This window comes from Emydura macquarii, unplaced genomic scaffold (genome assembly GCF_026122565.2).
Source record: "Emydura macquarii macquarii isolate MOO-44397 ecotype Brisbane River unplaced genomic scaffold, CSIRO-AGI_Emac_v2 contig_2473, whole genome shotgun sequence".
NCBI lineage: Eukaryota > Metazoa > Chordata > Testudines > Chelidae > Emydura > Emydura macquarii.
Window position 1 is genome coordinate 10123966 of NW_027132610.1, and position 11155 is coordinate 10135120.

General features: G+C 44.1%; 1 long non-coding RNA gene across 1 annotated transcript; it reads right to left on the reverse strand.

Moving 5' to 3' along the window:
• Positions 1-4898: 4898 nt before the first annotated feature.
• Positions 4899-10921, reverse strand: LOC137162823 (uncharacterized). Its single transcript, XR_010922511.1, has 3 exons — positions 10861-10921; positions 9916-10018; positions 4899-6060 (listed from the first exon to the last, which is right to left on the reverse strand). It is a non-coding gene; the product is annotated as an uncharacterized lncRNA (long non-coding RNA).
• Positions 10922-11155: the final 234 nt, after the last annotated feature.

Sequence of the window (11155 nt, forward strand, 5' to 3'; positions counted from 1 at the left end):
GAGGAGCCAGAACAGCTGTTAGCTTCCCTGGCTTTCTGATGACTGCTGCAGCTCCTTGATCTTCACGCGGCACTGCTGCGCATCCCTGTTGTGTCCCTTCTCCAGCATGCCCTGGGATATCTTCCCATAAATGTCCAAATGCCTTTTGCTGGCTCTGAGCTGAGCCAGAATGGACTCCTTGCCCCACAGACCGATGAGATCTAAGGCCTCTAGTCGACTCCATGCTGGAGCACATTTGGGCTTTGCAGTAGCCATGAAGAGTCCAGTGACAAAGCTCTCTCCACGTTAGCTGCACAGGAAATGAAAATCCAAATGTTCCCAGGGCATGAGAGGAGGGGCCATTTCCGGGTAGCATGACCACCTAACAGCAGAGCGTGAATGTCCAGAGCAGTCACAACGGGGCATTGTGGGATAGCTCCCGGAGGCCATTAACGTCGAATTACGTTACGCTCTGTCTACACTGATGCAAAATCAACCCAATAAAATCAAATTAGGCACTACGTCACTTGCGGAGGTGGTTTTATTACCTCGACTTTTGCCGTGGTTTAAGTCAAGGGAACTGTCATGTCAGTGTAGACGCAGGCTTTCAGAGATCAATGTAAGTGACATTATGTCGCCCTCCATCGCCAGTGTGAACCACGCCTAAGACCTCAGAGTTTGACCCATTTCAGAATGGGATCTACAGGTGCTCAAAAAACAAGTTGCTGTTACTGTTGCATCCAGGAAGCCTCTGCAGCAGTAGTGATTTCAGACAGCCTGGAGGATGTTATAGGGCAAAAAACAATCAAAGCCAAAAAAATAAGGTTACTTACCAGTAACTGATGTTCTTCGAGATGTGTTGCTCATGTCCATTCCACTATAGGTGTGTGCATGCCTCTGTGCACCATTACCTGGAATTTTTTTCTCCTTAGCAGATCCCACAGGGCCGGCTCTAGCACCTCCTGGAGTCCCATGCACATGCCGCGGTACATGAGGCACTATGGCTTGTGCTATACAGGAGATCTGACTAAATTATCACCTTAGTTCCTTCTGGCCTTGGAATCTATCAGTTTCTTGTGACCAAAGCATGACTGACTTCTGTGTGATCTGAATTAGAGAGGAAAGTTTACAACTTCTTGGCTAGTCACAGATGTAAAAAGTCCCTATAGGCCAACACTGTTACCTGATTTTTCAGGAGCAGCAGTGGCTCCAGTCAGACTCCGAGGTTGTGTAAACTGATCTGGCCAAATATGGCCACACACTCCCAACAGATGGTGAAGGCAGCAGGAGAATAAAATGTAGAGGCTTGACTTTCAAAGGCACCAGGTTCTGGCCACTTTGACCTTCATATAAACATGAGAAGGCATCACCGGCCTTTTTGGTGGTATCTAGAATTCCCTACACACACCCCTTCAAATTCAGCAACATCATGTGGCAAACAATAAAATAGACCCTTGTTTAAAGCATAAAGTGCACCTCTTGAGGACCCGCTGGAGATGAGGGAAGATCACCAGGTCGCTTCAAGGGAAAGGAGAAAGGATTTCCCCAGCATTTCTGAGAGGAGAAGAGTCAATGAATATCCTTGGCTCCATGTGTTGGTGCCAATGAAGAAGGAACAACGGCCCTTCCCCTCTCCTTCCAAAGACCCTGGTCCTCGCTACAAACGTTCCCTCTCCCTTACATGGAGTCACCTTCTAGGGGGCATGATGGCCTGCCCCCATCTCCATCTGCCATTGTTTTCAGGGTTAGCTGGCTGCCTCCTCCCTCCCAGCTTGTTTAGAAGTGAGGGCACAGGAAGCACCGTCACCCAATCTCAGTCACTAGAGAAAGTGGGAGGTGGGCACCAGTAAGTGATGCATTCTGGGGGAAGAAGTGAAACAGCAGCAGGTGGGGGAAGGAATGAAATCTCAATGGGTGAAAAAGGAGGGGTACTCTAACGGAGATTCAAAGGGACTACTCATTTGTTATGTACATGCGAAAATCTTTGCAAGATCTGGACAGCCTAGTTAGACAGCACAGCAGTTTCTTTCTGTAACTAATTGATAAAGACTTTGTACCTTGGGGTTTACAGTCTTTCCTTTCTATCATTTGTTACTGGACAAGTGTGTTCCCTGGGCTGGGAATCCACCAAGGACTAGGGGCTAACATTTGAAGCACCTGTTGCCAACTATCTGAAAGGACTTGTATGCAACGCACACAGCAATACCCTCAAAAGGAGTAGGGGTCCCCAAACTAATCCATAAAGCAGCAATCCTGTCTTTCACAAATCCATTCTTCTCAGACTTATTCTGCTGTGAGACACAAGGTAACTTGCCAATTGATAATGGCTGGGCAGGCAGCCAGTGAAGATTACTGACATCATCAACATCTCCTGTTCATTTACATCTTAAAAAAAAAAACCCTCAAACCTGCAAACTGAGCATATAGCTAATCCACATAACCTGGCATTCCCATTGCTTTTACCCTCACCCTCCCTTTGCCACTCCTCCATTTGTTTGTTACTTCAGCATGTTGAGTCTTCATTTATATTGTAAATTCCTCTGTGACTGAGTAGCCCTTCCACAATGGTTCCTCGAACCCTGCTAAGGCCTTTGGGCACTACCATCATGATTCAGTTATATTTCTGGAATAAACAGGGGGGCCCCTCTCCAAGGCTACAGATGCCCCTACTATAAATGACAAAGCCAGATCAAATTCAGCTGCCAGGAGAGCACCAAAATCTCCTTCCCACCACAAATTGTATTCCCTGGAGATGTCTACAAAGCAACTAGACACCCACAGCTGGTCCATGCCGGCTGTATCAGGTTCGCAGGTAGGGTTGCCAATTTTGGTTGGATGTATTCCTAGAGGCTTCATCACATGACTTAATCTTTAATTAAAGATTAATCTTTAATTCCTGGAGATGCCAGGAGAATCCTGGAGGGATGGCAATCCTACTGCAGGACTGTTTAACTGCTGTGTAGGCGTCTGGGCTCAGGTTAGATGCCAGGCTCTAGGACCCTTCAAGGTAGGAAAGTCCCAGAGCTCAGGCTCCAGTCTGAGCCTGGAAGTGTACACATCAATTAAACAGTCCCGTAACCTGAGCCTCGTGAGCCCAAGTCAGCTGGCATAAGCAGTCGTGGGTTTTTTTGCTGTGTAGACATATCCTCAGATAGATGTGCCTTGCAGTAGGCTCTGATGGTCCAACCTGAGGGAAAGCTTGTTCAAGAGATAGGGCCCCCTGACAGAGAATGGCCTACAGCAAGGTTCTTCTAAGTTGAGGGGCATCCCTCTCACATGCCTCAGCTGATTGCAGTTGTGGTAATAGTACTTAAATAAATAACATTTTAAAATAATTTGTCAAAAAAATGGCCTTTTACAAAATCGGAAGTTTGCATGAAAAAATCTATTTTTTCAATGTTTGGCTCAGTGTTCTATTTATCGACTTCTCCAGTGTCTTCATACTGTCTTCCATGCAGCCCCATGCTCATGCATGGCACATTGTTCCTGAACTGGTCCATAGGGCCACCCACATTCAAGTCCTCCTGAAGACTTGCTTCTTCTACGACACCAACAAGAAGTTCACCAAGTACAAATAGCTAGATCAAGGGGCAACTGGATAGATTATATAAGTTTCAGCAATATATGTATGCAAAGCTAGCAGAATGTGTGCCAGACATCCTCAGGAACACTCTGCTTACTTATTTCATTCTCCCCGTTACTCCCTCCATCTGATTCAGGAAAACATCCCTATTCAGGAAAACACTTAAGCATATGCTGAACTTTAAACATATGCTTAAGTGCTTTCCTGATTCTGGACCTTAAACTGTAAGCTCTTCGAAAAAAGGACTGAAATTCATCTGGACTCTTTGTATAGCACCTAGCACATTTTGTGTACTATGGTAACAAGAATAAATAATAATTTCAAAATCATTACTACTAATGATCAAGTGTGAACCAGAAAGAACATGGCTTGACTGCCGAGTTCTAGGGGAAAAAGTTGGCACTTAGGAAACCAACTTCTTTTTACTTGTAAACCTAGCACATTTGCTCTAGAGTCACCAATATACAACCTGGAATCCCTTAATGCTATATTTACAGAGCCACTTTTCAGAGTATAACCACACATTAATGTTAATGTAGTTCACATTAAATTAAAAAGAAAACCAGTGTGTTTTCCTCTCACCCTGATGCTTTATATTCTAGTGGTTAGAGTAAGGGACTGATCTAAGATGAGGTCCTAACCCCGCAGTCTGGGCTCCTTGTGCTGGAGCAAAGTAAAGGAGCTCCAGAAGCCCTGGATCCATCCAGAGAGGATTTCCCTGGCAGAGGTACTGCAGAAGACAATTATGGGTTATCCTCTGAGGACCTCCTCACAAGCCCAGAATGAGGAGGGCCAAGGAAGGTTTAAAGCCACGTTAGCCCCACTCCTCTGGGGCTGAAAGTTCTGTGCTGAGCCTCTTAGGGGATGTCATCACTGCAAAGTCAAGGTGTGGTTGTAGCACGGGAAGGCTAGCTAGTGGGTAACAATAGCAGTAAAGACGTGGTGGCACTGGCTTGTACTCAGACTAGCCACCCAACTGCAGGCTTGGGGTCATACTTGGATTGCCAGGCTGCGCTGAAGCCCATCCCCTCATATCTTCACCACTGTTACTCACGCTAGCTAGATTAAATCAAGAATGGGTGTGCCTATTTGTGCTACAATCACACTGCCACTTGCAGTGAAGACATACCCTTAGAAGCACAGAGCAGAATCTCACCCCTAGATTCTATTCCCAACTCTGACATTGACGTGCGTAGATAGTTCGTATAACTTCTGACTACAGTTTCCCTGCCTGGTAAATGATGCTTGTAATGTTGAGCCACCTTTATAATGTTCTTTGTGATTTTGGACAAAAGCAGCAAGTACAATAAAATACATTATAAAAAAACCACTCTCTCCCTCTGCGAAGGTATTTATTTTTCTGCCTAAAATGACAAGTGAGATCCTGTATAGTGTTACAGGCTTCAGGGAAAAGGTAGATCACATGCAACTGGTGAGATAAAGAAAAGGAGGAGCGAATGTTTTAACTTCTGTAAGGGGAGAAGGAAAGGGAGAAAGAAGTCTCTTAACAGTACACTTACAAACAGTCATGCCCAACCTAACTTTCTTGACCATCAGACCAGAAACCCCAGCACAACTCTCTCTCTAGAGATTAGAGGAGTGGGCCTTGTTCAATGACTGTCTGACATGTGGCAAAAGGATCTATCTATATCTGTCCAAAATAGATTACATTTATTACGAAATGTGTATACAAAAAAAGACATAACAAGTAGTTCTGCTTTGTGGAAGTTGTATATCAGTGAATTGTTATTGCTGTGAAGCTTCTGTGGAATTGTTCACCCTTGACACACTATGCAAGAGCCAGGATTATATTTTTTCCTGTGTTTAACTGAGAAACACTCAGCTGTAACCATACTTAACCTTTCTTTTTCTGGCTGCCAACACTGGGTGGCACTAAATAACTCCTCCTGACATTTACAAAAATCAGTACTCAAAATCCATAATACAGTACTCAATACAGACTTGGCTTCAGCCTATCCTACCAGCAAATGGTTTTGTTTGAGAAACTTTTTGATCATATGGTTGTTACAGTAGAAACATCTGACTCACATGGCATATTTTGTACTTTGTTGGTTTGTTAGATTGTTAAACTGCTCTTGAAAAACTCTTGCTTCAGCAGTCTTGCTGGGAACCGGGGGAGGGAGGGGAGGGCTGACTGTGCTGCTTGGGCTTTAAAGTAACATTTCCTGTATTAAGTTGCTGAAATACTTTTTAAAATGTCTTGCTGGAGACTTAACCAAATCTCCCTTAAATACTTCAAATATAAATCAGCTTTAAAAAGAACTGAATCAATTGATTTCACCTCCTGAAGTCAATATTGATGGTATAGATGCTGAAGCTGCTGGTCTTCTAGTATAGGAAGGACCTGAGGTTCTCCTTCGGTGTCACTTCACTGAGCTACGCTGATGTGAACGTGGAGAAGTGCAGTGGGGAATCAGGCCTCCAGAAGTGCATTTTTAATGAAAGTTCAGCTTCTGTCCTGAACGCTGCCATACAGGCTGAAACCACAGAGGGACAAACTTGTGAAACCATGATTTTGTGACGATAATAAAATGACAGTCAACATTTTGTTTGTCAAGCACCCCTTCTCCCTCCTGAGGTGCTGCCTGGTTCAAATGTAATAAACAGCATTTAAAACAAGATAGTAGGTGTCAAAGCACTCCATGCTGAAAGCAAGTGGAGATGTCTAGGACAATATACATGCAAATCTGATATGAGGAAATTAACTTCATTAACCAAAGCTAGTCTCAAAGGGTCAAATCTTCTGGATCTTATTAGGCTCCCAGGGAGCCCTAGGCTGCCTCAGTGGCACCATCTCCACTCCCTACACCAGACTCCCACCGCAACCTCTGAAGGATCAGAGATCTGTGGCTGAGGAAGGATGAGCTAGGACAAGAGGGAGAGGTCACTGGGAGATAAACATCACCCCAACACTGAAAATCTGGCAGAGGGCTAGTACAACTTGGGGCTACACTAAAGGCCTGATCTGACTCCCAGTTAAGTTCAGGGGAGACTCCATTTACGTCAAAGGGACTTGGATTAGGCCCTTAAAGAGGGGGTTCAAAGGGCAAAATGATTCCAATTGACTCACACTATCCATTAAACAGGGAGAGCTACAGGGTCAGAAGCACAAGGTCTTCATGCAGAGGATCCTGGCTTTGCAAGGAGCTGGGGTTCATTGGCAAAACGGCTCCCATTCAGTGGGAGAATAAATCCTGCCTCCCAAGGGAATAATTCAGGCAAAACTCTGTGACAGGAGTCTTACAGGTTTTTCCACCCTTTCAAGAATCTTTCCCATGCTCCAGTCCACATTGATTAGCTACACACTGGATTCTTAAGAACAGATTCATGACATCATACTGAAAAGAGAAACAGATGTACCATCTGTTCTGTGGCATATAGTTTTGAAGGAAGGTTTTGCTAAAACAAACACAGTTGTTCTAGATGTCAATATTAGACGCTGCTTGGCTGAAACATGGAACACCTTCTTGCTGCTTCCCCAGAAACTAAATCCCCTCTAATCAGGAGTATTCATTAACTATGGACTGATGATGTAATTCTGGCCTATGACTGGACTAAGGCCTTGTCTAATTGGGAATTTCAGCCACTGACATAAGCCATATCTACACCAGAGCTTCACACCAGTGCAGCTACCCTGGTGGTTAAATCCCATAGTAGACAAGACCTATGCTTCAATCTCAATTTGAATGTGCGCTCCATAGCACCTTTCTCCAATACAGATGACATTCTTCTTTCTTTGAGGCCCACACTACTTCCTTGAATACAATTGTCAGGATTAGCCCTTCCATTCTGATACAAAGTACATACTATAGTAACCTCATATACCATCAATCACCGGTCAGGCTACCATTATCATCTCATTTTCTTCATTTCTATTTTCTCCCCATACCTTTCCACCTTAACATTCTTCCATTGTCTTAGCTTAGTGGACCTTCAGTAGGTTCTGTAACTGTTTATGCAAACATCCTTTTTTCCCCCTTTCTCAGAGTTTGACAGCTTTCTCCTTCTGGTATCTGCCCTGCTATGAGGGAGTAGACCACATCTATCCTAGTCCCCATCTCCAGCTCATTACCAATTGGTTAGGTGAGAGAAGAGCCTTGCTCCACCTTCTCTGCAAGGTTCCTTGCCCTGGGCCCTTAAAGATACAGTGACAGGATTTCTTCCCAAGCACCACTCATTTCTGGGACCACTTCTTCTCTATCCATACCCCCTTAGCTCCTTATATTCGATTTGTCAAACCATGAAAGGGCTATGCCAAGGAGGGGGGCAGGGCGACCACTAGGAACTACTGCCTTTAAGGGACAGACTACCCCATCACTGTGACTTTTTGAATGTGAGCTGAATAGGATACTACAGTACGCTGCGGAGTAACCAGTATCCATAAAGAACAAGAGGAAGCAGAAGTAGTTGAACCTGCCACTTCCTCTTCCTTTTCCTTTTCCAAGCCTCTCATTTAAACAGAGCCTGTCCCAACAAACCCCATAGGGTCATGTCTCTCAGTTAAGGAAGGCATGGCTCCCGCAAGCTCTCACTGTTTCACACAGACCTCCCCCCAGAGCTGATTCAAAAAATATTTTGGCAAAATATTTTAAGGTGTTTTCAGACAAAATCTCCCTTCAAAGTCCAGCACCTCCTTCTTTTCTTCCTCAGAGCCTATGAAGCAGAAGGGAAAAGTCCTAATGATATATATAAAAATGAAAAAATCTAAAAGATCTGGATTTCACTCCCTTATTTCCCTTAATCTGAGGAAAGAGAACCCAGTGCCTTGAAGAAACACTTCCCAATTGGTATATATTTGACACTTTAGCAAAACAATTGATCAATGCTTAGCCCTGCCCAAGTAATCAGTGTCTAAGACCTCTACAATAATATGTTTGTCACCCAGTAACAAAAAAGTTTCTGGTCTCCAGGGTCAGGCCATTATGAATAAAAAGAGAACGGGTGTTTCCTGCAATGGCAGATGCATAAACAGACTAACATTTATGTTTTAAAAAGTCAACAAAAATAAATAATCTTGTATCCTGATTCCTAAAGGGGATGTCACATGGGTCACTGAGGCAAATGAGATTCTCATTCCACCAGAGGGAGATTTTTTCAAAGAAACTACAGCATAAAAAATGGAAAGAAACGAGGGACTTTTCAGGCATTAACATGAGCCTTAATACTGGAGGATGTCTTCACTGCAGAGTTAGCCTGAGTTCTTACCTGGGTGTTGGCCCTAATCTCCCACACACAAAATCCTCTCATCTACATCTAGTGGTGCCTTGAATTCAGCTGGGGGTAAGGTTAGAACCTAGATTCCATTTTCATTTGGGGTGTGAACCTGCCCACTTTGTAGTAAGGATGCAGGCTAAACCACTTGAGTGTTGATAGTTCTCCAGTGCCTTCCCACAGCTCTCCCCGGGGGCCCAGAAAGACAGACAAGTTCTCCTACAATTCACTGGGAAAGAATCAGGGTGGCTCAGTTTACTGCATCAAAGACCCTGGGATATGCCCTCAAAAGTCATAGTGACACATGCAGGTGAGCGCAGCCCCAACGAGGTCACAAAAACTCAGGTAGGGCTTTCCCTGGATGCTTTTTTAAAACATGTCTGATGTTCTGCAGAAATCAGCAAAATATGGGGGGAGATGAGGAATACAAATCCAGGAATTTTCCATAATTGTTAATTTCCATGTTTGCCATTTTTTAAACTTCCTTGGGGTGCTCATGTAGGCTGTGTCTACACTAACGGGGGAGTATTCCCCCCCCCCCTCACATTTTCCACTATTGCTACAACTTTTCCTCAGATTATCTGCTGTTGCTATCTTCCACCAGAAACTTGAGGAAAAAATAGCTAGTGTTAAAGCGTGGTAGAACAAAATCTTTCCCCAGATATTAACTGATCCTTGCCTCCAATCTTCCTTTTCTAGGTACAACAGACCCAAATTTGAATTATACCTTGCTAGTAGGTAAGGCTGAGATTTTCAAGAGAGCCAGATATCCTAACTCCCTTGCCTTTTACCTCTCTGTTAATTAAACCTCGTGAAAACAAGTCTAACTGACACAATGGTAAAATGGGTCTGACTATGGGAGCCAACTAGGACTCTTACAGGGCTATTGTGATGGCCACCATTTTGGCCCATAGAGGGACGGGGCCTCCAGAACTAGTTACATGAGTTTCTACAGCTTGAGCTAAAGAGCCAGTGTATGTGGCTGAGGGCTGCTACAGACTGGTGCATCCTCTGTGAAATGAGCATAGAAGGGAAAGCATAACACGGACTGACCAGTGGCTTGCACTTCCCCCAGTTCAGTAAAAATTCCCACTATATACAAGGTTATCATTATCAAGCACCTGCTGTATATCTTGCCTCCCCTCCTGAACTCTGATTGGCTCCATTTCACAGACTTGGACTGAGGATGTATGGTCATGCTCACCTGTTGCTTTTAAAGGTGATCTGTAAAAGGAAAAGAAAGAAGTGGGCTTATGTTCCCTTGTGCTTCTTTATGATGGACAACAGACCTTCACATTTTTGCTTGGGGAGGTTTATTTGTAATTGTGTTGGTTGGTTTGGTTTTTGCTTGTTCTTTGAATTAGAAATTCAAGCATTGTCTAGTCTGGAAGATTCTATGATGACTGGAGAATGAGTGAAAATTACTACATCAAAGTCAAGAAAGTTAAAGTTGAGCAATTGAGAAGCTGCTTTTTTAAGTACAATGAAATAGTGCAAGCATCTGTCCAAAAAGGTGCAGAAGGAAACTTTTAATTGATCATCTTAGATTTTCTGCAGGGTACTGGACTAAAGAAAACTTTTGATGAATGTCTGAGGGGATGGGGCATGCTGCCCTCTGTCACCAAAGTACCTGCACGCAGGAAGTTCTGAGTTAGAAAAATGATAATCAAGACATTTTCTGGTAGCAGCCTTTGCTCCACAGCCTCAATAAAAGAAATCAAAATGTAATATTGCTACAGTAGGTCTGTTTTAAAGTGTAGAGCACATGGAAAAAACCAAGAAAACAGCAATGTCTGTTGTACTGAGCAGATAATCATACCTTTCTACCTGCCAAGGCACATATGTGAAACACACTGTGATAAAATCCCCAAATGAGCATGTTCTGTGCCAGGTTTATCCCCAGCTCCAAAGCATGCACTGCCATGCCCTATAGTAGTCAGGAAGGTTTGTTTCTTTAACAGGGGTTATCACACAAACAGAAAACAGTCCTAATTCCATCCTGAGCCCCTGGGCCACCTCTCCTAGGAGTCACTAGCACACCAGCTAGAGTTAGGCAGCTTCCTAACCTCCACCAGCTTTGCTCCCTTCCAGAGTGGCTTAGTTTCTTACTCCAGGCTTTCCCTCCCCAAGGCTCAGCATGTCTCCATCCTTCCTCTTCAGCTGCCTAGCAGCCTTTATAGGGCGAGGTGTAGCCCAAACCTCTTTAATTAGCTGGATAGGCCTCACCTGCTCCAGTCCAGGGGCAGCGGGCTTAGTCTATCCACAGGAGCCAGCTATCCTGTGACATATGGACACAAAAAAACATCATGCAAGGAACCTAAAATGCTGTGGGATTTATTCCTGTCATGTAAATAACTCTTT